A 26,537-nucleotide genomic window follows, 5' to 3' on the forward strand; every position below is an offset into this window, starting at 1 on the left:
CCCATTTGCGGAGCACAGGCTCCGGACGCGCAGGCTCAGTGGCCATGGCTCACGGGCCCAGCCGCTCCGCGGCACGTGGGATCCTCCCGGACCGAGGCACGAACCCGTGTCCCCTGCATCGGCAGGCGGACTCTCAAGCACTGCGCCACCAGGGAAGCCCCTGATTACTTTTTAAAGGCTCACCCTGGCTGCTGTGTGAAGAATAGAAGGTAATGATGCAAGAATAGAAGTAGGGAGACAAGTTGTATAGTAAGAGTCTGTTGCAATAATTCAAGAGAGAAGTCCTCATGGCAAGGACCCAGTTGGCAGCAGGAGAGAGGATAGGAACCGGTAAATCTTTGATCTGTTTCCTAGTTCAACTCTACATGACTTGCTGGTAGATTGGATATGAGATGTTAAGGAGTCAAGAATGATGTCAAGTTTTGGGGCCTGAAAAACTATGTGAATCATGATGCAATTTATTACAATGGGGAGCACTAAAGGAAGGACAATTTTGGGAAAGAAAACTAAAAGTTCTGTTCTGGATATGTTGATTTGGAGGGGTCTGTTGAACATATAAGAAGAGTTTAGGAGAGAGGTGTCTGGGCTAGAGCTGTAAACTGGTGAGTCTTTAGGATAAAGATGATAGTTAATGTGAAGATCCTGGCATCTAGAGAGTGACTGTAGAGAAGAAAGAGGTCTGAGGCCAGAGCCCTGAGGCTTCATACAATAAAGGAATGAAAGAGGGGAGATCCAGCAAATGAGTCTGAGGATGGGGTCCACTAAGAGCAGAGGATCAAGTTGTCCTGGAAATCAAGGGTGACAGCATTTCAAGAAGGAGGGAGTGATAAACCCTGTCAATGGCTTCTCATGGGTTGAGTAAGATGAGGACTGAGAACTGCTCTTTGGTTTAGCAACCAGGAGGCCATTGGTGACCTCAAGGAAAATGTTTCTGGGAAAGTGGGGAGATGACCACCTCATTGGTGTGGGTTCCAGAGAGAATGGGTGGTTAAGAAGGGGAGACAGAAAGTCCCATCATCATTCTTTCAAGGAATTTTTCTACAAAGCAAAATGAAGCAGCAGCCAGAAAAGGTGGGCTCTAGGAAGGTTTCTGTTGTTGTCCGTACTGTTGTCTTCAGCTGGGAGATACTGTGTGTCATATGCTTCAAATTTTCTGCTGAAGGAAGTCATCAAATAGAAAGGGAGACATTGATGTGGTAGGAAACAGGATTCTTGCAGAGCTCCTGAGGGAGATGAAATCCATGCACAACTGAGACGTTGGTCTCAGTGTGGCATCCTGGTCCTTCACATTCAGGATGATTCACCCAGTGTTGTAGGAGGAAACGCAGGCCTACAGGAACAGATGCAGAAAGGTGCTTGATTTTCTCAGTGAAATGGGAAGCAGGGTTAGGAGGGTGAGGAGACAGGAGGACATGTTGGATTTGAAGACAGAGGAGAAGGTATGAAATAGTCCTCTTAGGGAGTGGGTGAGTGGATGGACAAGGAATGTGTATAGACTTGTCAGAGGGACTCACTCTAGGTATGAGATTCTGAATTTAAAGTGAGACTAACTGGCATTTTTTTTAATTAATTGAATTTATTTATTTTTGGCTGTGTTGGGTCCTCGTTGCTGTGTGCGGGCTTTCTCTAGTTGTGGTGAGCAGGGGCTACTCTTTGTTGTGGTGCGTGGGCTTCTCATTGCGGTGGCTTCTCTTGTTGCGGAGCACGGGCTCTAGGCATGAGGGCTTCAGTAGTTGTGGCACACGGGTTCAGTAGTTGTGGCTCACAGGCTCTAGAGCGCAGGCTCAGTAGCTATGACGCACGGGCTTAGTTGCTCTGTGGCATGTGGGATCTTCCCAGACCAGGGCTCGAACCCATGTCCCCTGCATTGGCAGGTGGATTCTTAACCACTGTACCACCAGGGAAGTCCCTAACTGGCATTGTTGTATGGTATTTCTTCACCTGTGTGACTGCTTGGCTGTAAGCATGAGTAGGGAGTAAGTTTGATTTAACCAATGTTATGGACTGAACTGTGTCCTTCCCAAGTTTATATGTTGAAGCCCTTACCCCCAAGGTAACCGTATTTGGAGACAGAACCTATAAGGAGGTAATACACGTTAAATAAGGTCATAAGGGTGGGGCTTTAATCCCATAGAGCTGATGTCCTCATAAGAGGAGGAAGAGAGACCAGAAAGCTCTCAGTTTCCACGTGTGCACAGAAGAAAGGCCGAGTGAGGATAGGGAGAAGGTGGCTGTCTGCAAACCAGAAAGAGAGCTCTCACCAGACACCAACCCTGACGGCACTTTGATCATGGACTTCTGGTCTCCAGAACTCTGAGGAAAATGAAATTTCTGGTGCTCAAGACCCCAAGTCTGTGGAATTTTGTTGCGGCAGCCCCAGCAAGCTAATACTACCAGAGATGGAGATTTCTCAGGCAAATGTTACAGAAGATGGAACAAGGAATGATTATAAAGGTGGACTGAATGAAGCAATAGCTGTAGGATGCTAAGCCTAGTGTGTGGAGCTCGGCAATTCCTCCACCAGTGGTAGCTGCTGCTGGTCGCCTTCTCAGTGCCCGCCTACCTCCTGTTTCTACTATGACAGGTATGGAGCTAGGAAAACAATATGCAAGCAGTAGGATGCTCACCCTCGGGGGGCTCACAGTCAAGTGAAGGAGACAGACCCAGATAGTGTCAGTGCAACATGATCAGCACTGTCATAGGAAATTGATAGTGTTCTCATCCAGAGGAGATGTCACAGCAGAAGGGAAGTTTGAGCTGAGCCCTGGGTAGGAGTTTGCCAGGAGAGTGTGTACGCTGAGGGAACAGAAGGCTCAGACGAGCGCAGGACACTTGAGAGAGAGCAAAGCATTTGTCTCAGCCTCGGTGCAGGAGGTACGATGTCCCTCCGTGTGGTGGTAGGGGGGTGAGGAGGTGAGCTGTAGCCAGGATGTGAAAGGCGTGGAGTTGATCACATGGTAACTGGACAAGTGATGACATAGATTATTTTTAAAAGAAAGATAAAACTCTATAGTATTGTGGAAGATAAATTAGAATGGAAAAGAACTTAGCAGGTAGTTAAAATATCAATTTGGTGCTTGGGAGAAAGCTCAAGGCTGGAAGCCATGGATGTGGCTGAGAAAAAGGTGTCTATCACTTCCTGAGTGTTCATCACACACCAAGCACTACACTTTATATGGATTATCTCATTTGAAGCTGACAGCAGGGAGTTCCCTGGTGGTCCAGTATTAGGACTCGGTGCTTCCACTGCCGTGGGCCTGGGTTCAATCCCTGGTCGGGGAACTAAGATCCCACCAGCCACCAAAAAAAAAAAAAAAAAGCTGACAGCAAATTTTATTTAGAAGATACTATTGTTATTATTGTTTTTCAGAAGAAAAATCTGAGTTTAGAGAGATTTAGAGTGATTTGCTTAAATTCACATAATTGATAAATAGATTAGAGCTCAAGTGGCGCAAGTGGTCTGACCCCAGTCCCCTGCTCTTTGCCTTGGAGATATCCATGTTTAAGGGGCAAAGCAAGAGTGGGGTCTGGCTGGGAAATAGCCTTTATTTTTTAAATTAATTTTATTAAAAAAATTTTTTATTGGAGTATAGTTGATTTATAATATTGTGTTAGTTTCAGGTATATAGCAAAATTAATCTGTTATACATATATCCACTCCTTTTAGATTCTTTCCCCATATTAGGTCATTACAGAGTATTGAGTAGAGTTCCCTGTGCTATACAGTAGGGCCTTATTAGTTATCTATTTTATATATAGTAGTATGTATATGTCAATCCCAGTCTCCCAATTTATCCCTCCCCCCCTTTTCCTCCCTGGTGACCATAAGTTTGTTTTCTACATCTGTGACTCTAAGGAAATAGTTTTTAAAATATTTGACAGCGAACCATGAAAGTAGATGATAGACACTGAAGGCTCAAAAGCATTCAGAAGGAGGCCAATGAAGATGCGCTCTAAATTGAAGCCCAAATCAGATAAGAAGGCCATGGGTGTACATCCTGAGGGCAGACTAGGTGAACAGCAGGGCCAGAGGCTGACTGTAAATGCTGAGGAGCAAATGAGGCAGCGGTTTGATGTAAAAGCCGTGCAGCAGGTCAGTTGCCACTGGAGGAAGGAGCTGTGGGGGCTGGCCACCTAGACAAGTATACAGGTGACATCACCTTGACCAACTTATCTCCAGTCCTCAGTCTGGCAGGCTCAGAAGCAGAGTTTGCCAACACAGGGCTCCAAGTCCATGAGAGCTTATGTTTGAAAACCGAATGTTGATTGATTAATTGGTACTGAGTAATAGACTACTGAGAAATCCAGATATTCATAGTTTACAGATGAGAGAGCTATAGCTTGCTGGCAAAGCCTAACTATAATCAAAATGTTACCAGGAAGTGTGAACTCAGAGTGAGAGGACTCATCTAGATAATATGACTGGTGTCCTCAATCTGTCATACCTAGTGCATCCATCTCCACCAGGCATGTACCAACAGGTGCTCGTGTTTATTGGTTGTGGTTCTGTCTCCTTTGAGCAGCAGTAGACTCATACTGACAGATTTTATTTCTCTGGATTTTTCTCTTAGAGAAACCATCCCATTTCTTTTGCTTCAGTGTTTCCCAAACATGATCGTTCTCATACTATTTTCATAATATTTGCCATATCCATATGCCTCCAGTGTGTACTATCTTTAGCTTAATTTCAAAAAATTAACTTACTTAAAAATTAAGAATAAAGATTTATTTTAAAAGAAAATGTTATGTTATGAGCATAAATGGAAAGCCAGTATCCCTTGCCACAAATAGAAGGCAACTGTAAAACTAAAGACGTAGCTGTGACAAAAAAATTGATTATCTGTTATTCCCCCCAAATCTTGAATACTAGCAATGATATGCTTACTAACCTCTGGGAAGCACTTTTCTCAAAGAGCATAATGCAGTTGCTAGATGTGTGCTTTCTCAGCGACATTCTCAATTACTGGAGTGGCTCCACACTGTCCCCTGGGCAGGGGCAGATCTGCTGTGAAACTTATAAGAACTGAGCTTCAAGACCCATTACTTTTGCCTGTCCCTTCCAAGGCCTTGTATGTTTGTACCTAATTTTGTGTTCTTTTTGCAAGGACAACCCCACTACTATCCTGTATAAGGTTTAGGCCCCAAACCTATATCCTCTCCTACTTTTGGATCATTCTAGAGGTGGCTGAGTTCACCTCATTTCATACTGAAGGAGTAAGCTTTTTTCAGGCTCGGTGATGTCCTGCAGTTTATCCCTGTACCAACTTTGTAGGGAGAGAGAGATTTGATGAGTCTCTTGAGGGTAGGCGAGTGTGAAGGGAAGGATGATGCTTAGACTAGAAAAATGTGAATGTGTTTATGAAGAAGAAGAGTGATTGGAGGAAGACTGTTTGTCTAACAGAGGAGGAAATTGATGGAGAGGGGATTTAGCACACAGGAGAGGGCTTGGCCTTTGAAAGAGGAAGGACCCCTTTCCCTCTAACCAGAAGAGGTGAGAAGAGATGCATTTTCGGTGGATCAGCAAAGGCAGGAGGTTCTGACTTGTGTGGCCTCTATTTTCTCTTTGGATTCTGAGAACACATCCCACGCCAAGGGTGAGGGATGTGGAGGTTGTGTGGGAGGTTTGAGGAGAAGTCTGTGTTTGGAATTTTCAACATGGAGCCTGTGAGAGGGAGCTCACCAGAGGCAAGAGAAAGCCCTGTGGAGCATCTTGGATGGACCAGCTTGTAGGGACACCAGGCAGTGTAGCGATAGGATTCTTTCCCACATGACCCTGAAACCCTCGTGGTCAGATTCTGCCAGGGCCTGGGTCACTAAGGAAGGATGGAAAAGATGCCAAAGAGGCACAGGAAATGGAGTTGTTGATAAACATGTCACAGAAGAGATTAACTAGAGAGTGGGTTGTTTACAGATCAGAATTTGGGGACTCAGGTCTTAGTGAAGTCAAAGAGCACGTTTAGAGGGAAGAAGCGGAGACCTTGGTCTGAGTAGGATTTGTTTCTTTTTTTAAAAAAATATTTATTTATTTTATTTATTTATTTTTGGCCGCATTGGGTCGTGGTGCTGCGCACAGGCTTCCTCTAGTTGCGGTGAGCGGGGGCTACTCTTTGTTGCGGTGCGCGGGCTTCTCATTGCGGTGGCTTCTCTTGTTGCGGAGCACGGGCTCTAGGCATGTGGGCTTCAGTAGTTGTAGCATGCGGGCTTCAGTAGGTGTGGCTCACGGGCTCTAGAGTGCAGGCTCTGTAGTTGTGGCGCACGGGCTTAGTTGCTCCACGGCATGTGGGATTGTCCCGGACCAGGGATCGAACCCATGTCCCCTGCATTGGCAGGCGGATTCTCAACCGCTGTGCCACCACCTGAGTAGGATTTCTGAAGCACTTGAGGAGGTACAAATACGAGTGATGACAAGGCCCAGGGTTGCCAAAAAAAGAGACCTAGAGGGATAAGGTGAAGGGCACAAAGAGGAACCAAGAGATCAAGGCTAGACATCATTGAGGACGATGGGAGGGTTGAAGATAGAGATCTCTGCATTAGAGGAGCTGATATAAGGGGACTAGGGGAATGCCTGGGCTTTCTGGGGGTGGGAAGTATAGGGGTGGAGAGAAGGGGAATAACATGTCCATGTCCTCATCCTTAGAACCTATAAATCTGTTACCTTACATAGCAAAAGGGATTTTGCAGATGTGATTAACTTAAGGATTTTGAGATGGGGAGAGCATCGTGAATTATCCAGATAGGATCAGTGTAATTGCAAGTGTCCTTAAAAGAGAAAAAGAAGCTGGGGTCAGCAGAAGAGATGTGAAGACTGTGGAAGCAGAGGTTTGAGTGATGCGATTGCCAGCTTTGAAGGTGGAGGAAGGGGGTCACAAACCAAGAAATGCAAGCAGCCAATAGAAGGTGGAAAAGGCAAGGGAATAGATTCTCTCCTGGAGCCTCCAGAGGGTATGAAGACCTGCTGACACCTTGATTCAGCCGGGTGAAATCCATTTTGGAGTTCTGTTTATGCTAAGACAATAAATTTGTGATGTTTTATGCCCCTTAGTTTGTGGTAGTTTGTTACAGCAGTCATAGGAAACCAGTAGAGCTGGGAAGCTGATTGATATGAATTTCTCAAAGGGAGGGCTTTTGAAAAAATGTGTAAGAGCAAAATGTGGCAGAAGCCTAAAGCCAGGAGAAACTACCTCTGGCCATCAGATAGAGCATGTGTGCACAGATGAGCTGTCTCCACTTGCGAGGGCTGCAAGACACAAGAGTCCTCCAGGGAAATCCAAGTTTTCAGTTGCAGCCAGGAAGGAGAGGAGGTAGTGAGTGAAAAGGTTAAGAGTGTAGAGCATTATTTTAAGTTTTGGCAATAGATCAAGACTTTCAAAGTGTACAGTGTAAATAGTTAGAGGTCAGGTCCTGGGAGAAGACTGAACTGAATAGGAATAAAAATGCTTAACAGGATCTGTGGCCTCCATGGGTAGCACGCTGTGCACATACCACAGGCCTTTGCTGAGAATCACAGGGAAGAGGAAGGCAGGGCCTTGAGTAAGGGCTAGGAAGGCCAGAGAGGGAACTTTGTTCAGCAGTTTTAATTAAAAGCTTTTTGACTCCCCCTTCAACTTAGCTGGCCAGTTTTCACGCAGACTGCCTGCCTCTGGTGGTCTTAGTCATTCCAAAATTAAACGTTTGCTTTTTGAAAATTTATTTATTTTGGCTGCTTTGGGTCTTCATTGCTGCGCGCGGGCTTTCTCTAGTTGCGGCAAGCGGGGGCTACTCTTCATTGTGATGAGAGGGCATCTCGTTGCAGTGGCTTCTCTTGTTGCGGACCATGGGCTCTAGGCACATGGGCTTCAGTAGCTGTGGCACGTGGGCTCAGTAGTTGTGGCTTGCGGGCCCTAGAGCACAGGCTCAGTAGTTGTGGCACATGGGCTTAGTTGCTCCGCGGCATGTGAGATATTCCCAGACCAGGGCTTGAAGCTGTGTGCCCTGCATTGGCAGGCAGATTCTTAACCACTGTACCACCAGGGAAGCTCTAAACATTTGCTTTTTAAAGGACTGGGACCAACTTGGTGCGGACCACATCATGTGCAATGCCAAGTCATCAGTAACTGTCATAAACATGTCAAAATAAACTCGTTTCTTCACAAGCTATAATAAAAATTTGTTTCTGATTTTGAGAGAGTCTTGCCCATATTAGGCTCCTAAGTGCTCATTGGATTTAATTGAATTAAGATAAGTCATAAAGTGCTAGAAATCTGGGATTTGCTCCATGTGAGAGCTAAATCAGAGAATCATGAAGGAGCTATGTGGAAGGGACCTTCTATGCAAAAGTCAGATTTATGACCTCAAACCCTTTAGCCCTGTTAGCTGGGCTCAACCACATGTGGGTCAAGGCTGTCCTTCTATACCTCTGGCAAAGACCTAGAACAAAAGCAGGTTTAGTTTCTTTCCACTAGGCCTACCCCCTGCATCCTGGCTTTTAGATATTACCACATCCATCAGGAGGGGAGGCCGGAAGGGCACCCCCAAAGGAAAGAACAAAGGAAAGAGAGCATTTCTCTAGGGGAACTGGAGCAGAGCTGGCCTTGGCCACCCACCCTCTGGTCCTCACTAGGATGGGCATCCCTCCCAAGCAAATGGTCACTCCCAAGTCTCTTTTACCACACCGGCAGCAAAGATAAGAAGAAGAGTCCAAGAGAGACAACAATAAAAAGAGATAGAAATCCAAGAGACCAGCCATTGGCAAGGCAGAGTTTTTTGTTTTGTTTTCCATATCTTTTTCCATTATGGTTTATTACAAGATATTGAATATAGTTCCCTGTGCTACACAGTAGAACCTTGTTGTTTATAGATATAGTAGTTTGTCTCTGCTGATCCCAAACTCCTGATTTATCTCTCCCCCACCCCCTTTTCCCTTTTATAACCATAAGTTTGTTTTCTGTGAGTCTGTTTCTGTTTTGTAAATAAGTTCATTTATATCATATTTTAGATTTCACATATAAGTGATATCACATGATATTTGTCTTTGTCTGACTTACTTCACTTAGTTTGATAATCTTTAGGTCCATCCATGTTGCTGCAAAATATTTATTTATTTGGCTGCATTGGGTCTTAGTTGTGGTTTGCAAGCTGCTCTCTAGTTGTGGCACGCGGGCTTCTTTCTAGATGTGGTGCGCGGGCTTAGTTGCCCCACAACATGTGGGATCTTAGTTCCCTGACCAGGGATCAGAACTCACGGTCCCTGCATTGGAAGGCGGGTTCTCAACCACTGGACCACAAGGGAAGTCCCTATATTGCATCTTCTTTATCCATTCATCTGTTGATGGACATTTGGGTTGCTTCCCAAATGTAAATAGTGCTGCTATGACCATTGCAGTGCATGTATCTTTTCTAATTAGAATTTTCTCTGGATGTATGCCCAGGGATTGCTGGATTGTATGGTAGCTCTATTTTTAGTTTTTTAAGGAACCTCCATACTGTTGTCCACAGTGGCTGTACCAATTTACATTCCCACCAACAGCGTAGGAGGGTTCCCTTTTCTTCACACCCTCTGTAGCATTTATTATTTGTAGACTTTACAAAATATTTATTTATTTGGCTGTGCTGGGTCTCAGTTGTGGCATGCAGGATATTCGTTGCTGTGTGCGGGATCTTTGTTGCGGCATGCGGGATTTTTAGTTGTGCCATGCAGGATCTTTAGTTGTGCCATGCAGGATCTAATTCCCTGACCAGGGATCGATCCTGGGCCCCCTGCATTGGGAGCGCAGAGTCTTAACCACTGGACTACCAGGGAAGTCCCATCCCTAGACTTTTTAATGATGGGGCAAGGCAGAGTTTTTAACCTTTGTTGATTATATCAAAAGTTCCACCCCTTTGCACCATGGCCCAATTATGTCCTTGACTTTGACCCACAGAAAACTCTCTACCCCCCTTGGGGTGGGTAAGAAGGTGGGGAACATTGAGTTTCTCCCTACAAACCAGCAAATACCATTCCCTTTCAAACTCCAAGCTCTTAAAAGTTATTGATATCTATGTGTGTTGTGTATACTTTCATCCGTTTGTTCCTTCTTGTGTACAAAGCTAATTACTTCTTTAATTAAGCACTCTTCACTCTTGTTAGAGGTGTTAGCATATTCAAGAACATTTTCTGCTCTTGGCTTCCCAGTGGACCAAGTCATGCATTTTCAGGAACCAGCTGGTATTGTTTATTTGTACAGTGTGTATCAGGTGCGAGAAGGATAATTTGCTGCCTCTCAAACACCTATTTCTCCCCCTCCAAATGGGTGCACCTGCATCGGAAACCGGGGTGTCTGCACTCAATTATCACTAAAGACTGATCTCAGCTAGCTAACAAGTCTCCAAAGCCAGACACAGAGTCAGCTCTCTTGGAAATGCTTGTCTGTGCATCCTGAGGAGCTGTGCAGGCAGATGTGGGTGAGGACCCACCACATCTATAGACGTGCTATAGAAATAGGATTGAGACACACAGAATCTCTGCAGTCTGCCTGCCGGATCACCATGATGCTCAGTCTCATAGTAATAGTTATCCTCAGTGCAGGAAAAGCAAAAGGGTTATTCTGAATTATCTGACCACTTATCCTTTCATAAATATTGAGCTGGGTATTCTCAGGGCTGGTCCTTATCTTTCTGAGACCAGAATCTGCAACAGGGCCAATCGGATGAGCATGCAATCTGTATAGTTACACAGGATCCTTCACTTAGAAAGGCCCCATGCTTGGTTTCATGCTCTGTTGCTGCTGTCTTGAAATTCTTAACAACTTTTAAATAAGGAACTCAGCATTTTTATTTTGCACTGAGCTCTGCAAATTATGTAGCCTATCCTGGTCTCCAATACGGTTTCTTTGGTTGAAAATTTCTAGTTTCAGGCTTACTTCTCTAATAGTCTGAAACCCTATTCTGTGTGCTTTTATTTATTGTGTCTCTATCCACATTTCAGACTGCAGGTTTCCCAAGGGCATGGACTTTCTTATATCTTTTTCTCCAGGGCTTAGAAGAGGGCCTGACATATCATAAGTAGTCAGACAGTGTTTGTTGAATGACTGAATGCTTGAAAGAGACCTCAGGGATATTCCCATAGCCAAGGTAACAAGCAGACTGTTGGGATAGTGTCACATTTGGTAGCAAGTTCACCATAAAATGGTCATTAATTCTGGACACTCCTTCCCTACTTCCTCCTGAGCCACTTTTCTCTGTCTGAGTTGTAAGCTGCTTTAATGCTTGATTGCCCACACTGATTCTTTGTTTACCTGATTTCTTATTCCATAAACTGAGCAGGGGACCTTGTAATGACCCAGACAACCATGTTAATGGGCAAGCTGAGTTGCCGTCATCTGGGTTCAGGGGGACAGAGTTTTGACCTGGGGTGTGGGCATACCTTCACCCTGGCCAACTGAGCTGTGGGGTCTTAGAGAAGTAAATGTGAGAGCAAACATCGCGACTTCTAAGATGGTTATATAAAGAGGTGCCATCCTGCCCACTCATGGCAGCTGGACCATGAATGTGAGTACCAGCAGCCCCGTAAGAGCTACATCTGTGTTGTGGGTCATTGTGGAGGTGCTTCCCTTGGAATATTTAAAGTGCCCGGCCCAACAATTTTTACTTCATTTTAAACAAATTAGAGGAGAACAATTAAAAAAAATTTTTTTAATTAATTATTTTATTTTTAGCTGTGTTGGGTCTTCGTTGCTGTGCGTGGGCTTTCTCTAGTTGCGGCGAGCGGGGGCTCCTCTTCATTGTGCTGCGCGGGCTTCTCATTGCGGTGGCTTCCCTTGTTGCAGAGCAGGGGCTCTAGGCTCCCGGGCTTCAGTAGTTGTGGCACATGGGCTCAGTAGCTGTGGCTCACGGGCTCTAGAGCGCAGGCTCAGTAGTTGTGGCGCACAGGTTTAGTTGCTCCACAGCATGTGGGATCTTCCCGGACCAGGTCTCGAACCCGTGTCCTCTACATTGGCAGGTGAATTCTTAACCACTGCACCACCAGGGAAGCCCTAGAGGAGAACAATTTAAAGCAAACACCTATGTCTGGGGACCACAGATAGGATTCATTTCCAAAGACAGCCTGGAACACTGTGTTGAATAGAGTTTTAAGACAGAAAAAAGTGTGGGGATGAATTAGGAATGCCTGCATGGACACTTACACTTGCATTTATTGAGAGTCTAGCACAGTACTGGATACACGGTAAGTGCTCTATTTGCATTTATTGACTGAATAAATAAATCAGTGAAAGTTTGCCATTGAAGAGGGGCTTCAGAACATGTCACCCAAAATATGCCCGTTGGCGTATTGATTACTATTTTGAGCCGAAGGCATCTGAGAAACAGCAGATGCAGGAAGGCCTCTATGACCTCCCCCTTTCTACCTAAAAGCCGGTCATAAAATTTCCCATGAGAAAGATGCCCTCCATGCACCAGGAAGAGAAGAACATTCTTATCACCAGAGACTGGGAGTCAGCGCCTAAAAGGACCCGTCCAAACAAACCTACTAAAATAACCCTGATCTTCCATTAGTTTTCCCCATATGTTTCCTAGTCACTGTCTCACAATTTACTGCCTCCCAGCTCAAGCCCCTTTGTCTTGTCAAATTCTCAAAATTTATAGTTCTTCACATAAAATGGTATATAAGCTTTTTGGCCTAATTCTTCGTGTCTTTATTTTTGTTCTGAAGACGACTGCATACACGTAAAAATGTTCAACAAAATTTGTATGCTTTTCTCCTGTTAATCTGTCTTATGTTGGTTTAATTTTTAGTCCCTGCTACAAAACCTAAGAGGGTAGAAGGACGTTTTTCCTCCCTTTATACCGTCAATGCTCCGAGTCTGTCCTTGGAAATAACTACGTAATTTTAACGAGTTCTTCAGCCTGAACTTCAGTTTCCTTAGCTGTGAAAAAGACTTGAAATATCTTCTAGTCCTATTATTCTGTAATATCCTGTGATCATACCAATTTCTTTGTAAAATGAAGACAGCTTGTGTCAAGCAATATCCCCCTCCAACTCCATTTTGTCCGTGTATGCTTAAGGCTCCTATTTCTTTAAAGCCCTGCTGTGGGAGCCTGTCTTAATTTCTTTTTTCTCTCTTTCTTTTCTTTTTTTAGTTTTTTTGTGTGTGTGTGTGGTATGCGGGCCGCTCACTGTTGTGGCCTCTCCCGTTGTGGAGCACAGGCTCCGGACGCGCAGGCTCAGCGGCCATGGCTCACGGGCCCAGCCGCTCCGCGGCATGTGGGATCTTCCCGAACCGGGGCACGAACCCGCGCCCCCTGTTTCGGCAGGCGGACTCAACCACTGCCTCACCGGGGAAGCCCTTTTTTAATTTTTTTTTTTAAAAACATTTATTATAGAAAATTTCATATATATATATATATATATATATATATATACACACATATATATGTATATATGTACATACATATATATGTGTATATAAATAAATGTATATAAATAAATATATATATAAATAAATATATATAAATAAATATATATATAAATACATACATATATATATAAATATATATATAATAAATATATGTATGTATATATATATATACATACACAAGTAAAAAGAATAGAATAATTAACCTCCATGTACCCATCTTTCAACTTCAACAATTATCTGCTCATGGACAAGCTTGTTTCATTTTTACTTCCATTGCCACCCTCTCCCACAAACTGGATTGCTTAAAAGCAAACTCTAGATAGCAGATCATTTAATACATTCAAATTTCAGTATAATGCTTCAAAAGATAAGGATTCCTTTTAAAAAATATAATCATAATTTTTTTCTGCCTTAATTTCCAGTGCAGCAAAATATATAGTATAGTTGTCATAGAATTGTCAGAATACATTTCTTTTGAATCTGGTTTGTAGCAAGTCTCGACTGTGGCTAATGCTGAGAGATGGGGATTTTAAGAATTACATCTTGAAGTGACCACTGTGACTTACGACCCAAACTCCCAACCTTGTTTCTTTAATGTTTTGTAAATCTAAGAGATGTGTGTCCTCTCCAGAGATTTGGTACTCTTCACGGTAAAAACTGGAAACAGAGATATTTGCTTTTGACTATGGCTTCTATAGAGGGGGCTAAACCAAGAATATAATTAATTGCTTACTACATTTTTCTCTTTCGTCTTCCCAGAACCTCCCCTCAACTCATATCCAAACAATATGCTCCCTCCTAACTTCAAAAGAGGCTGCCCAGGGAACTTCTTTAGAAGATGACCCACAAAGTCGGATAACCAGTGAGGGTATCTGGGGGGAACTGGGATATGATGGATTTGCCATATTTTGTTTGTTTATTTTGAATCATTAAGGAATCAGGAAGTCACAAGGATTCTATTATGGAGCTGGTCCTCCTGCGTCAGAGGAATTGTCTAACTTAATTTGTGGAAAGCATCAGACATCAGGAAAGCTTATTGACCACACAGTCATTCACATGCGGAACTGACAACTACCCTTATGGGGAAGCTTCCAGAACTCTGGGAATCCCTCCTGATCCACATGGTTTCTTCTTTAACCTACTCTGATCTCTGAACAGCTTCATTAGAGATTCATTCTTTGGAGTTAAGGTCTTGTCCCCTAATGAAAATAAAATGCTCATGGGAGAGAAAACACATTGAATGACAGTCAGCCACCATTTTTTTAAGTTTATTTTTATTGCAAAAGCAATATGCTTTTGTTGTTAAAAAACAAAACAAAAAAAACAGTACAGAGAAGGCTAAGCATCCCTTGACCAGGACCACAGTGTTGCACAAATTCACACTGACTTTTTAAAAATTTTTTATTGGGGTATAGTTGATTTACAATGTTGTGTTAGTTGCAGGTGTACAGCAAAATGAATCTGTTATGCATATACATATAGCCACTCTTTTTTAGATTCTTTTCCCATAGAGGCCATTACAGAGTATTGAGTAACGTTCCCTGTGCTATACAATGATATACACACTGACTTTTCACACATGGGTTATGCAGCGTTATTTATTTATTTATTTTATTTTTGGCTGTGTTGGGTCTTCCTTGCTGTGTGGGGGCTTTCTCTAGTTGTGGCGAGCAGGGCCCACTCTTTGTTGCAGTGCGCGGGCTTCTCCTTGAGGTGGCTTCTCTTGTTGTGGAGCACAGGCTCTAGGCACACAGGCTTCAGTAGTTGTGGCAACGGGCTCAGTAGTTGTGGTGTGCGGGCTCTAGAGCACAGGCTCAGTAGTTGTGGTGCACGGGCTTAGTTGCTCCACATGTGGAGTCTTCCCGGACCAGGGCTTGAACTCATGTCTCCTGCATTGGCAGGCGGATTCTTAACCACTGCACCACCAGGGAAGACCCAGTTATGCAGGGAAGCCCCTGAGATCCTGCCCCTCTTGGACCACCCACTCCTTTATCCCAACTCTGTCCTCCTGCTAGAGGGCAACATTTCTATTAGCTCAGTAGAAATCCTCTACACCTTTTTCTGTGCATTTGCATATGAGGATATGCACCCACAGAACACAAGGAACTATTTTGTGTTGTGTTCCTTGTTATTTAAATGATAAGGTAATGAATATATCATTTGGAGACATACTTTTAAAAACTTTACTTGGAGATCTTCCCATATCAGTGTAGATGTTTTTATATATGAAAACATTCAACCAATTTCACACGTGGTTGAAAAGATCAAATAATACAGAAGACATAAAAGCAGCTTTCGTCCTTCTTAATACTCCTTTCTCTTGGTACCATGTCTTGAAAACCACTTGGAAAACTTGAGCTTTAAATTCTCCTAACAGTTACTTTTATTTCTGTAAAAAAATATTTCTTGATTTAACAACTTGTAACATTGTGCGTTAACTTCCTGTTATGATGGGTGAGGATTTAACTTCTCACTACCCTGCGTACCTGCTTCCCCTCCAGACACAGCTATAGTACCACTACCTCCACCGCTCACACCTGTACCTTCAAACCACCAACTCAACCTACACTCCTTTTTCCGTCAACGTAGACTGTGCCTCTCAAATTTCTGTTTTGAAAGACAGTGATAAGGTAATTGAGCGTGTCCCCTCTTCCACAGCAGACCTCCATCAAATTTTTTCTTGCCGAGACTGATATCGTTACATTTTATTGTGTCACCATAATCAATTTTCCACGATTGATCTATGGGTCGGTTTTAAGCTGAAAAACAACAAAGAGCACGTGCGTTAAAAAACTCAGGGAAGTAATGCTCCTGGCCCAACTCAGCAGTGCTGCCCATTGTACTTCTGTTCTTGAGATCTGTGGTCAGAGCTCCTGTACATTCAGGAGACACTCAGGAGCTTCAATTAGAAATGAATTCTCTTGGGGCTTCCCTGGTGGCGTAGTGGTTAAGAATCCACCTGCCAATGCAGGGGACATGGGTTCAAGCCCTGGTCTGGGAGGATCCCACATGCTGCGAAGCAACTAGGCCCGTGCGCTACAACTACTGAGCCTGCGCTCTAGAGCGTGTGAGCCACAACTACTGAGCCCGTGTGCCACAACTACTGAAGCCTGAGCGCCTAGAGCCCATGCTCTGCAACGAGAAGCCACTGCAAGGAGAAGCCCCCACTCGCTGCAACTAGAGAAAGCCTGCGTGCAGCAACAAACACCCAATGCAGCCAAAAATGAATAAATAAATAAATAAAAAGAAATAGAAATGAATTCTCCGCCTCCTCCTCCTTTAGACTCACCTTTTATACTCACATTTTCCTCTTCCACTGTCTGTCTTTTATTCACACTTCCTGTTTTAGGCCCCTGTCCTCTCTCCCACTCTTCTTTTCCTTTGCTTCACCCAGCTGGGAGCCTCTTCTGGATTCAGGCAGGCTGTATTAGTTTTGGCTTCCTTTGCTCTGTATCAACAGTCCTCTCTCCACTCTCTGTTTCCTAGAAATAGTTTTGAAGACTCTCCTATTCTCTCTGTTGTGGATTTATATGCTTTTGTTTATTCCTTTGCTGCCATTTTAATGGTATCTTAGGTGAGAAAGAAGATAAATACTTGTGCTTAATCTACCATCTTGAACCCAGATGTTCATGTCTTACAGTAAACTGTTTGATCTCCTTTTCCAAAAGGAGAACAATCTGAGAGAGGATTTTTGAATGTAGAAGACAAAAAATAATAACTAAGTGCAAATAATATTTTCCAAATTCTCTTCACTTTGCTATGCATATGACACTATTGACCACTCCCTCTTTTGAAATTCTCTCCTCCCTTCACATTTGAGATCCTGTCCTTTTTGCTTTCTTCTCAACCTAAAACCCTCTTTCACCAGCCCCTTTTTCTTTACTTGTCTCTTTACAGATTCATCCTCTTTCTTCTCTCTCACTTTCTTGTTATAATACCCACAAGCCAAAGACTCTCCAACTCTTGATCTCCAGTGCCAACCTCTTCCCTGATCTCCAGACCTTCATTTCAGGCTGCCAACAGAACATCTTCGCCTGAATGTTCCACAGGCATTGAAGACTCTACATGCTAAAAACTGGGTTTAGTATCTTTCCATCACATCTTCTCTTCTGTGTGCTTATCTTGGTTAACAGAACTACCATCCAGTGAGTCCCTGAAGCTAGAAATTTTAACTCTGGGGCAGACACTGGCCACAAACTTATTTCTCACTTTTCCATAGCACTGCTAAACTATATTCCCCAGGTTCAGTGCTATGAGGTATGGTCAATGGAATGTGGTAGGAAGTGATGGGTAAGCTGCAGGCCTATAGCCCAAACGAAGTCTTTCTTGAGACCTTCTACTGTCTCCTTCTATGCCTCTTTGCTGGCTAGATGTTGTCACGGCTGGTTTTTTCCTCTGTGCATTCTGGAAAGGGCAATATCTCATTCTCCTTGACTCAGGAAGGGAAGTCACAGCTTCTGGAGGGATCGTTACTGAGAATGCGGTGTGATGGATAATTACATGTGTTGATTTCGCTAGGCTATGATACCTAGTCGTTTAGTCAAATATTAGTCTATGTGTTGCTGTGAAGGTATTTTTGTAGATGTGATTAACATTTAACAATGAGTAGACTTTAAGTAAAGCAGATTACCCTCCATAATGTGGATGGGCCTCGTGTGATCCGTCGGAACACCTTAAGAGCAAAGGCTGAGGTTTACTGAAGAAGAAATTGTGCCTCAGGCAGCATAGACACCTTGCCTGAGTTCCCAGCCTGCTCGTCTGCCTGACACACTTTGGACTTGTCAGCCTCACAACTGCATGAATGGATTCTTCAAAATAAATCTCTCTCAACCTCCCTATTTTCCTGTGTATCTATCTAGCTGTTGATCCCATTGGTTTCATTTCTGTGGTGAACACTAACTAGTACACCAAAGAGCAAGCCAGTTCCTTCCCATAGGATTCTTTTAACATTCCTATCACCATGTCAGTCTGGGACTGGATGTAAACTGTGTCTGTACACACACCAGATACTGCCCAAGGAGAGAGATAAGCCACAAAGCTTTTTAAAGAAGTGAACCATAATGGCCCCTTCCCTACCCCATATTCTGAGTACAGGACTCTGGAAAAATGTGCATCCGGAAGTTTGGAATATCTTCTCAAAAAGATCCCATTTCTCAAGCCCTCTCTCATCCCATATGTGTGCAAGAACCCAGAATGAGGATTGAGCTGGAGAACAGCAGGGATCCTAATGTAACTTGTAGAAGTCACTTTTGTCCTGACTAGGGCCCGTGATACGATATATGGCTCTTCCTGAGAAGGAGTCAAAGGAAGGAAGGAAAGGAAGGAAAGAAAAACACTGAAAATGTCGCCTGAGGCAGGGGTCCCCAACCTCTGGGCCACAGACTGTTACAGGGCCTGGACTGTACTACGAAGAAAGCAAAATTAAAAGTAGTTTTCAAGACTTCTCTGGTGGCGCAGTGGTTAAGAATCTTCCCGCCAGTGCAGGGGACACGGGTTCGAGCCCTGATCCGGGAAGATCCCACATGCCGCGGAGCAGCTAAGCCTGTGCACCACAACTACTGAGCCTGTGCTCTAGAGCCCGTGAGCCACAACTACTGAGTCCATGCACCTAGAGCCCATGCTCCTCAACAAGGGATGCCACTGCAATGAGAAACCTGCTCACCACAATGAAGAATAGCCCCTGCTCGACGCAACTAGAGAAAGCCTGCATGCAGCAATGGAGACCCAATGCAGCCAAAAATAAATAAATAAGTAAATTTATTAAAAATAAATAAAAAATTTTAAATACACTTTATTATTTTTTTAATCTATTTATTTGGCTGTTCCGGGTCTTAGTTGCAGCGTGTGGGATCCTTGTTGCAGCCTGAGGAATATTTAGTTGCGGCGTGCAGTATCTTTAGTTGCAGTATGCAGGATCTAGTTCCTTGACCAGGGACCAAACCTGGGCCCCCTGTATTGGGAGCATGGAGTTTTAGCCACTGGACCATCAGGGAAGTCCCAGCTCCACTTCTCAATCTAGTTCTAGTCCCCTTGCCCCTGCTCCCTAAAGGGCATCCACCCTTGGTCCATTCCCAACTGGCTCCTTTCTATGGTCCTAGCTTGTCTCACTCCAAATGGATGCAAAATGCCAGCTCTTGGACCTGCTTTCAAAGATTGCATAAATCACCTTCTGTTTCCTGCCTCCAAACCACTGCTGTCTACTTTCACTGACCCCTATTTTGCTCCACTCTTCCATATCCTTCTCTGCTCCTGCCTCTTCTTACTTTTTAACCACAACTCAAATTTTAGATATACACCCCATGGGTTAAATTATAGTTCCTGCCCTCCTGGCCCCATCACCACAGCCTCCGTAAAAGACATTCTCATCTTTCTCCCTGGACCACCTCTCTAGTTGGGGTTATTTCTTACCCAGTCCCCCCACAAAGGTAAGAAGTTCAGATATACTCACAGGTCTCACACTCTCATTTCCCAATGTCAGAATCAAAGTTGGCAGCTTCCTCCAGTACTCCTCCCATTCCCAGTCCTCTGCTTCTAACTGCCATGGTTTGAAGCTTTAAAGACATTTTAAAATCAGCCTTTTCTTTCATGCTCTAATTTCATTTAGCATCAAACCCCGATGCCTCTGTATTTCTACTTCATCTCTCTAAACCAGGGCCTCATCTCCACTCACACAGTGGTTTCTACACGGTCTCCCAACCTCAGTTCTTCCTCCATCCATCCTGTATATCACATATTAATCTTCCTTAAATACCTCTTCCATCCTGCTATCCACTTACTCTAAGGACTTCAGGGCTCATTGTTTCCTAGAGCATCATTTTGCTACTTGATGCCCTGTTGCAGAGGAGGGATGATGCTGAGTTGGGATATAGTTAGAATTCTACCATATATTAATATTAGAAGTTGGGCAAGTTAGCTAGCTTCCTTAACCCTAGTTTTCTTATCTGTACCATGGTGATAATGTAAGAGCCCTTAAAAAAAAAACTATAAGCTCCTATATAAATATGAGATATAATTGGGGTGTTAACATACTCTTTTTTCTAGGCTATAAGATTCCCCATAAACCAGTCCCCAGGAAGCTGGAAGATTTCCCTTAAATCCTGGTCTTGAAATTCCCAGGGCAGACGCTCCCAGGACATAGCTGGAGTCCATTGGATTGCCTCCAGATATTGAGTTTACTAAATTGTGACATTCCCTATTGGTCTTAATCTGGGTTAATAAAGTGGCTATAATCGGAGAAGAGGTGTCTTTGGGATCAGAAATAGGATTTTTGTGATCCTCACATTCAAAGGTGGTAATTAAAGCCTCTGTAAAGTGCCCAGAGAGAGTGAGGCGATGAGAAGAGGACAGAGGGCAGAGCCTAGGGCAACACCAGCCCAGTCGAATCATTTATGAGATTTCCTAGAGCCTAGCTCAGTGCCTACAGTGTAGTAAGTACTTGATAAACATTTTTTAAAAATTCCTCTTATTCACATCATTTTTTTAAAAAATTATTTATTTTATTTTTGGCTGCGTTGGGCCTTTGTTGCTGCGCACACGCTTTCTCTAGTTGCAGCGAGCGGGGGCTACTCTTAGTTGTGCTGCACTGGCTTCTTATTGAAGTGACTTCTCTTGTTGCAGAGCACTGGCTCTAGGTGAGCAGGCTTCAGCATTTGTGGCTCGCGGGCTTTAGAGCACAGGCTCAGTAGTTGTGGTGCATGGGCTTAGTTACTCCGCGGCATGTGGGATCTTCCTGGACCAGGGCTCGAACCTGTGTCCCCTGCATTGGCAGGTGTATTCTTAACCACTGCACCACCAGGGAAGTCCCTACTTCACATTGTTTTTTAACAACCATAATGCTGTTATCATCCATAAGAAGTGAACAATAATTTCCTAATATTATCACATATTCATTTAATGTTGAAATTCAGAAAAGTAGTTTTGATAATTCATGGGAATCAAAAGTTTTGCTTTAGGCATATTTTTAGATGCTTCTTGGAAAACTAAAAAGATATATTGTCTACTAAGGAGGTGATGATATGAATTTAGAGTTGGGGGAGAAATTGGAGTGAGAGATGTGAACTTTGGAGTCAACACCTATATGCAGAAGATGGTATTCAAAATTATGATTTATGGATGAGATTCCAAAGACAGAGTGTTCAGGGATTGGACCTGGAGCCATGCCAACAGAAAAAAAAATTTTAATTGCAGACCATTAAATAGTATGTATATATTTCATTGATTCTTTGAACCAGCCACTCAATAGGTATTTATTAAATACCTAGAAAGGATTGGGTTATGTGCTGGTTATTGAGAATACTTTGATAATCAAAATAAACACTGTTCTGGGGGCTTAAAGCTGGGGGTGGGGAGGTTGGAAACTGACCTTAATCAAGTAATCCTAACAGTACAATCACCAACATGATAATGCATAAACTAATCTGGAGTGTCAGGGAATGTGTTTCTAAGAAAGTTATATTTAAGTTAAGATCTAAAGACTGGCCAAGTCATGGGATGTTCAGTAAATTCTTATCAGCAGTGACTGATGTACTCTGCTAGCTGACCCAGTGAAGAGACTCTGGCATGGAATTTCTGGGAAAGAGGAAGCAAGGGCTGTGCCAGATGCAGGAGGCTAGGCAACCGTGTCCTTTTCTGCAAGTGAAGCCTGGTAGGGTATTTCAAATCACTCTGTGGAGGTTGTTCCCCCCTGGGTACATAAAGTTGCCTTACTTAAGAAGGGTAATAATATTAAAAACCTGAGATTGAAAATTACTTCGGGGCTTCCCTGGTGGCGCAGTGGTTGAGAGTCCGCCTGCCGATGCAGGGGACACGGGTTCGCGCCCTGGTCCGGGAAGATCCCACATGCCGCGGAGCGGATGGGCCCGTGAGCCATGGCCGCTGAGCCTGCGCGTCCGGAGCCTGTGCTCCGCAATGGGAGAGGCCGCAACAGGGAGAGGCCCGCTTACCGCAAAAAAAAAAAAAAAAAAAGAAAATTACTTCGAAAAATATTGCAAAGGCACACACAAAGTTTAAGGCCCGTTTACACAATTACAAAGTTGTCCTCCTCAGTCACATAGTTGGGCATGTCTTTGGGATAATCTCAGTGGAGTTTCCTGTGTTTATAACCTGGCTAACAGCATCCAGCGCCATCCTGTCTGGGGAGAGTAGCGCACACTTTTGGCATCAGGCAAGAGACTTCAGCCTGGAGCTAATACCTCCCCTTTATATAAAACCCAGCCCTGGGTTTTTACACCCTACAATATTATTAATTCTCTTTGCCATTTGAAGGACACAAAGCTAAGTAGGTTAAGGATTAAAACGAGTATGTGAGAAAAGCAATTTTTCTTGTTTCACTTTTGTAATTTTAAAAGAAAATAAAACTTAGAAAGACAGGATGGAATTTCCCAGTAGAAACCACAGGATCAGGTTGCAATGTAATTGTCATGGTAAACAATGTGCCTTAGTAGGAGCTCACTGAGTTCAACCATTAAAAGGTTGCTTCTAGTGGTTGCTAGAACTTTCCAAGGCTTTCCTCAGGCTAACCGTGAGGCTATGCCCTCTAGCTATCTTTTTCCTCTCCTCTTTTTACACCTTGCATAAAAGAATGTTCTAATCATAAAGCAGTATGTACATGCAGGGCTTAAAAATGAATTATGGAAGCAAATATGATACATGTGAGAAAAACAGACCATGCTGCTTCTGTTTATCAGCAATATTTTCATCATGCTTTTTTTTTCTTTAATTCGTGTTTTATTCTCATCTGTCTTTGAGCACATCACACACCTTTTGGGAAGCTGTCTCTTCATTAATCTTTCATGCTGTTTCTCAGATCAATTTTGTATTTGATATTTTTACATTTTATAAATGTTGATGGGGAACCATTGCAGAAAATATTAATGACTTCATATAATACAGTACTGTGATGTCTTCTAAATAAATACCTGCGTCACAGCTAGATTGCAAAACTAGTTACATAGTTTGAAAGGGCACTTTTCTTAACATTTGAAGTTATTATTCTATTTTTTTGCTTTCATTTCCTGCTCTTTTTTTTTTTTTTTGCGTTTTGTGGGCCTCTCACTGTTGTGGCCCCTCCCATTGCGGAGCACAAGCTCCGGACGCACAGGCTCAGCGGCCATGGCTCACGGGCCCAGCCGCTCCACGCCATGTGGGAATCTTCCCGGACCGGGGCACGAACCCGTGTCCCCTGCATCGGCAGGCGGACTCTCAACCACTGCGCCACCAGGGAAGCCCCATTTCCTGCTCTTTTAAGCAATGGATTCTTCCTTTTATTTAGCAAAGAGATTTGATCCTCCAGTCTTTTTGAGTTTGCAAGTCTATGGAATCTCTACCACGTTGGAATGCACACAGCTCTGAAAACTGGTCTGGACCCACATAGGGCCTGCCTTGTCCTTGATCACCACAATTTATAAACCTCATCCCAGGCACTGTTTTTCTTTAGTCAGTAGTGTGTGTGTGTGTGTGTGTGTGTGTGTGTGTGTGTGTATGTCCCTAAATGTCGTACAAAAGTATAGCACCTCAGGGTTTAAAGAACATCATCCCCAAACCAAAAGGCTTTTACTTTATGACTGTCCTTGTTCTGAAAACAGCATGTTTTCAAAAGGCATGAGGTTGAAGCAAGGGAATAAAAGAAGGCTCAAAGTAAAGCAGAAAGAAGATAACATTGACCATGATCAGAGAAGAAAGCAGGAAAAGGAAAAAGGCAACTGAGACTAAAATTAAACAGGAGATCCCATGGTCTCTTATTTTTAGAACTTCCCCAATTTGATTCTCTTCACAATATTTGCTGGATTTGGTATAAAAATTTTTAGCATTTGCAGAAACAGCCTGGATGGAGAGTGCTTGGATGGAGCAGGTACAGGCCACATGGGGTTAGCCTCCTTTCAGGAGCTGGACTTGAATTCCTTTATTCCATGACTTCTGTGGACACATAACAAAAATACATTCAAACTAGCTTCACCAAAAATGGGAAATTTACTTGAATAGTGATTAAGGTATCTCCCAGCACCCAAGGAGGTCTGATGAGGGTTCACAGGGGTGGAACCAGAAATCAAGGACCACAGCAGCTACTCTATATTGGGATCTGTGTGGGTTTTTTCTAGTTTCTGCACATCTCAGTTTTATTCCTCTCACTCTCTCTGTAGACTAGCTTTCTCTGCTTCTCTGTGCACTAGGCCTCTCTCTTTCTTTGCCTGTTCTCTCAGTTCCAAGGTCCCTGGTAAACTGATTAGCAACACAATACCCAAACTAAAAATGCTGGGCCTAGAAAAGCTTTTAGGCTCATGCCAACCAGTGAATGGCCTCCCTCTGGATCAGGTGTCCCCTCTTATCCAATCAACTGAAGCCAGTGGCAGGGGCAGGGTTACATTATACAAACTTGACTTTACCATTGGGAATCCTTCTCAGAGGAGAGGGATTTGGTGGGCAGAATTTCCAAAAGCTATATCCATTACACTCTCATGCCTTAATTTTCACTTACTCTTTCAGCTCTGAGGAGAACTGTAGAGGGGAGAGAGGAAGTGAGAAAGTCCTGGCTTGTCCACTGAAATTCTGACACAAAGTATCCAGACACTGGCAAATATTTATTGAACAAAATATAGAGGTGACAATGTAATGTAGGAGAGGAAAAGCAGAAGGGTGGTAAGCATGGATGCTAGTATTTAATTTCATAGTCACTCTCTTGCAATGGTCTTTTAAAATTATTCTCATTTGGAAATGACTCCAAAGTGACTGCTGTACCCATACATAAATGTATACATACTCAACATCATTAGACTTCAGGGAAATGCATATTAAAGCCACCTTGAATATAATTTCACACCCAGTAGAATGGCTAAAATGAAAAGGATTGACAATTCTAAGTGAGGGTGAGAGTGTGGAGAAAATGGGAACCCTCGTACTTTGCTGGTGGGAGTGTAGAATGGTACAACTTTGAGAAACTCTTTGGTTACATATAAACCTACCCTATGATCCAGCGATTTCATTCCTAGGTATATACCCAAGAAAAATGAGTGTCTCTATCTGCTGAAAGACATGCGCAAGAATGTTTATAGAAGCTTTCTTCTCTTCCTACCCCTCCTCCTCCTCTTTTCCCTACTGCCTCCTCTCCCTACCCCCGTCCCCCTCCTCTTGGGGACTGCCCAGTCTGTAGGCTGAAATGTTGATGGCCGGCACTCTCATGACATCATATCAATAGATGACATCAACAGTGGTGTGGTGGAATGCCCAGCTATTTAAGAACTACCAAAAAAAAATGTTTTTAATAAAGGGTTATTTGACAACCAATGGAAAAAATATTTCATTTCCCTTCCCCCACCCCTCCCCACCCCCTCCCTCTCTTTCTCCTTCTATCTTTCTGTTCTTTATGTGAAAAATGACGTTACGAAATCATTGTTACATGAGGAGTATAGTACATTTTCTACTGCTGCAGTAATAATACCATAAACTTGGTGGCTTACACAATACAAAATTTATTATCTTACAGCTTTGGATGTCCAGAGTCCAAAATCAGTATCACTGCATTAAAATCAAAGTGCTGCCAGGCTAGTTCCTCCAGTAGGCTCTAGGGGAAATTCAGCTTCCTTACTTTTTCCAGCTTCTAGCTGCCACTTGCATTCTTTGGCTCATGGGACCAACTTTTTCCAGCTTCAAAGCCAACAATGTAGCACCTGACTTCTTTCCATCATCACATCTGTTTCTCTGACCAAACCCAGGAAAGTTTCTCTGATTTTTAAGGATTCCTGTGATTAGATTGAGCTCACCTGGGTAATTCTGGGTAATCTCCCCATCTTGTACCCTTAATCATATCTGCAAAGACCCTTTTGCCATTTAAGGAAACATATTCACATATTCCAGGGATTAGGATGTGAATATCTTCAGGGGCCATTATTCTGTCTCCCACAAAGAGACAATCAAAAATATTATAGAGGTGTGTCAGGTAATTAATTAAAATGTTAACACTATTATTCTGGATTTTGTGATGTTTGTTACTTGTCTTTATAATATTTGTTATTTATTATAATTTCCCTTCTCATTCTTTCTCTCAAATATATATTCTCTTTTATACCTAATTATATATTTGAAATTTTATATTCTTTTTATTAAAGAAGACTCCCCCAGTTTTATAAGCCTCAGACCCCACATAAGCTGACTGATGGCACTTCTACTCAC

The 26,537-nt window shown here is 43.3% G+C and overlaps 1 non-coding gene and 1 pseudogene across 1 annotated transcript; one reads left to right on the plus strand and one right to left on the minus strand.

Annotated features, from left to right (window-relative positions):
* Positions 1-3,946: 3,946 nt before the first annotated feature.
* The window catches only part of LOC103088045 (40S ribosomal protein S10-like), a 126,495-nt pseudogene continuing 103,904 nt past the window's right edge, over positions 3,947-26,537 (plus strand).
* On the minus strand, positions 9,706-9,778 carry TRNAG-CCC (transfer RNA glycine (anticodon CCC)). Its single transcript has one exon. It is a non-coding gene; the product is annotated as a tRNA-Gly (tRNA).

The sequence above is a fragment of the Lipotes vexillifer genome, unplaced genomic scaffold (assembly GCF_000442215.2).
Source record: "Lipotes vexillifer unplaced genomic scaffold, Lipotes_vexillifer_v1.1 scaffold602, whole genome shotgun sequence".
Lineage (NCBI taxonomy): Eukaryota > Metazoa > Chordata > Mammalia > Artiodactyla > Lipotidae > Lipotes > Lipotes vexillifer.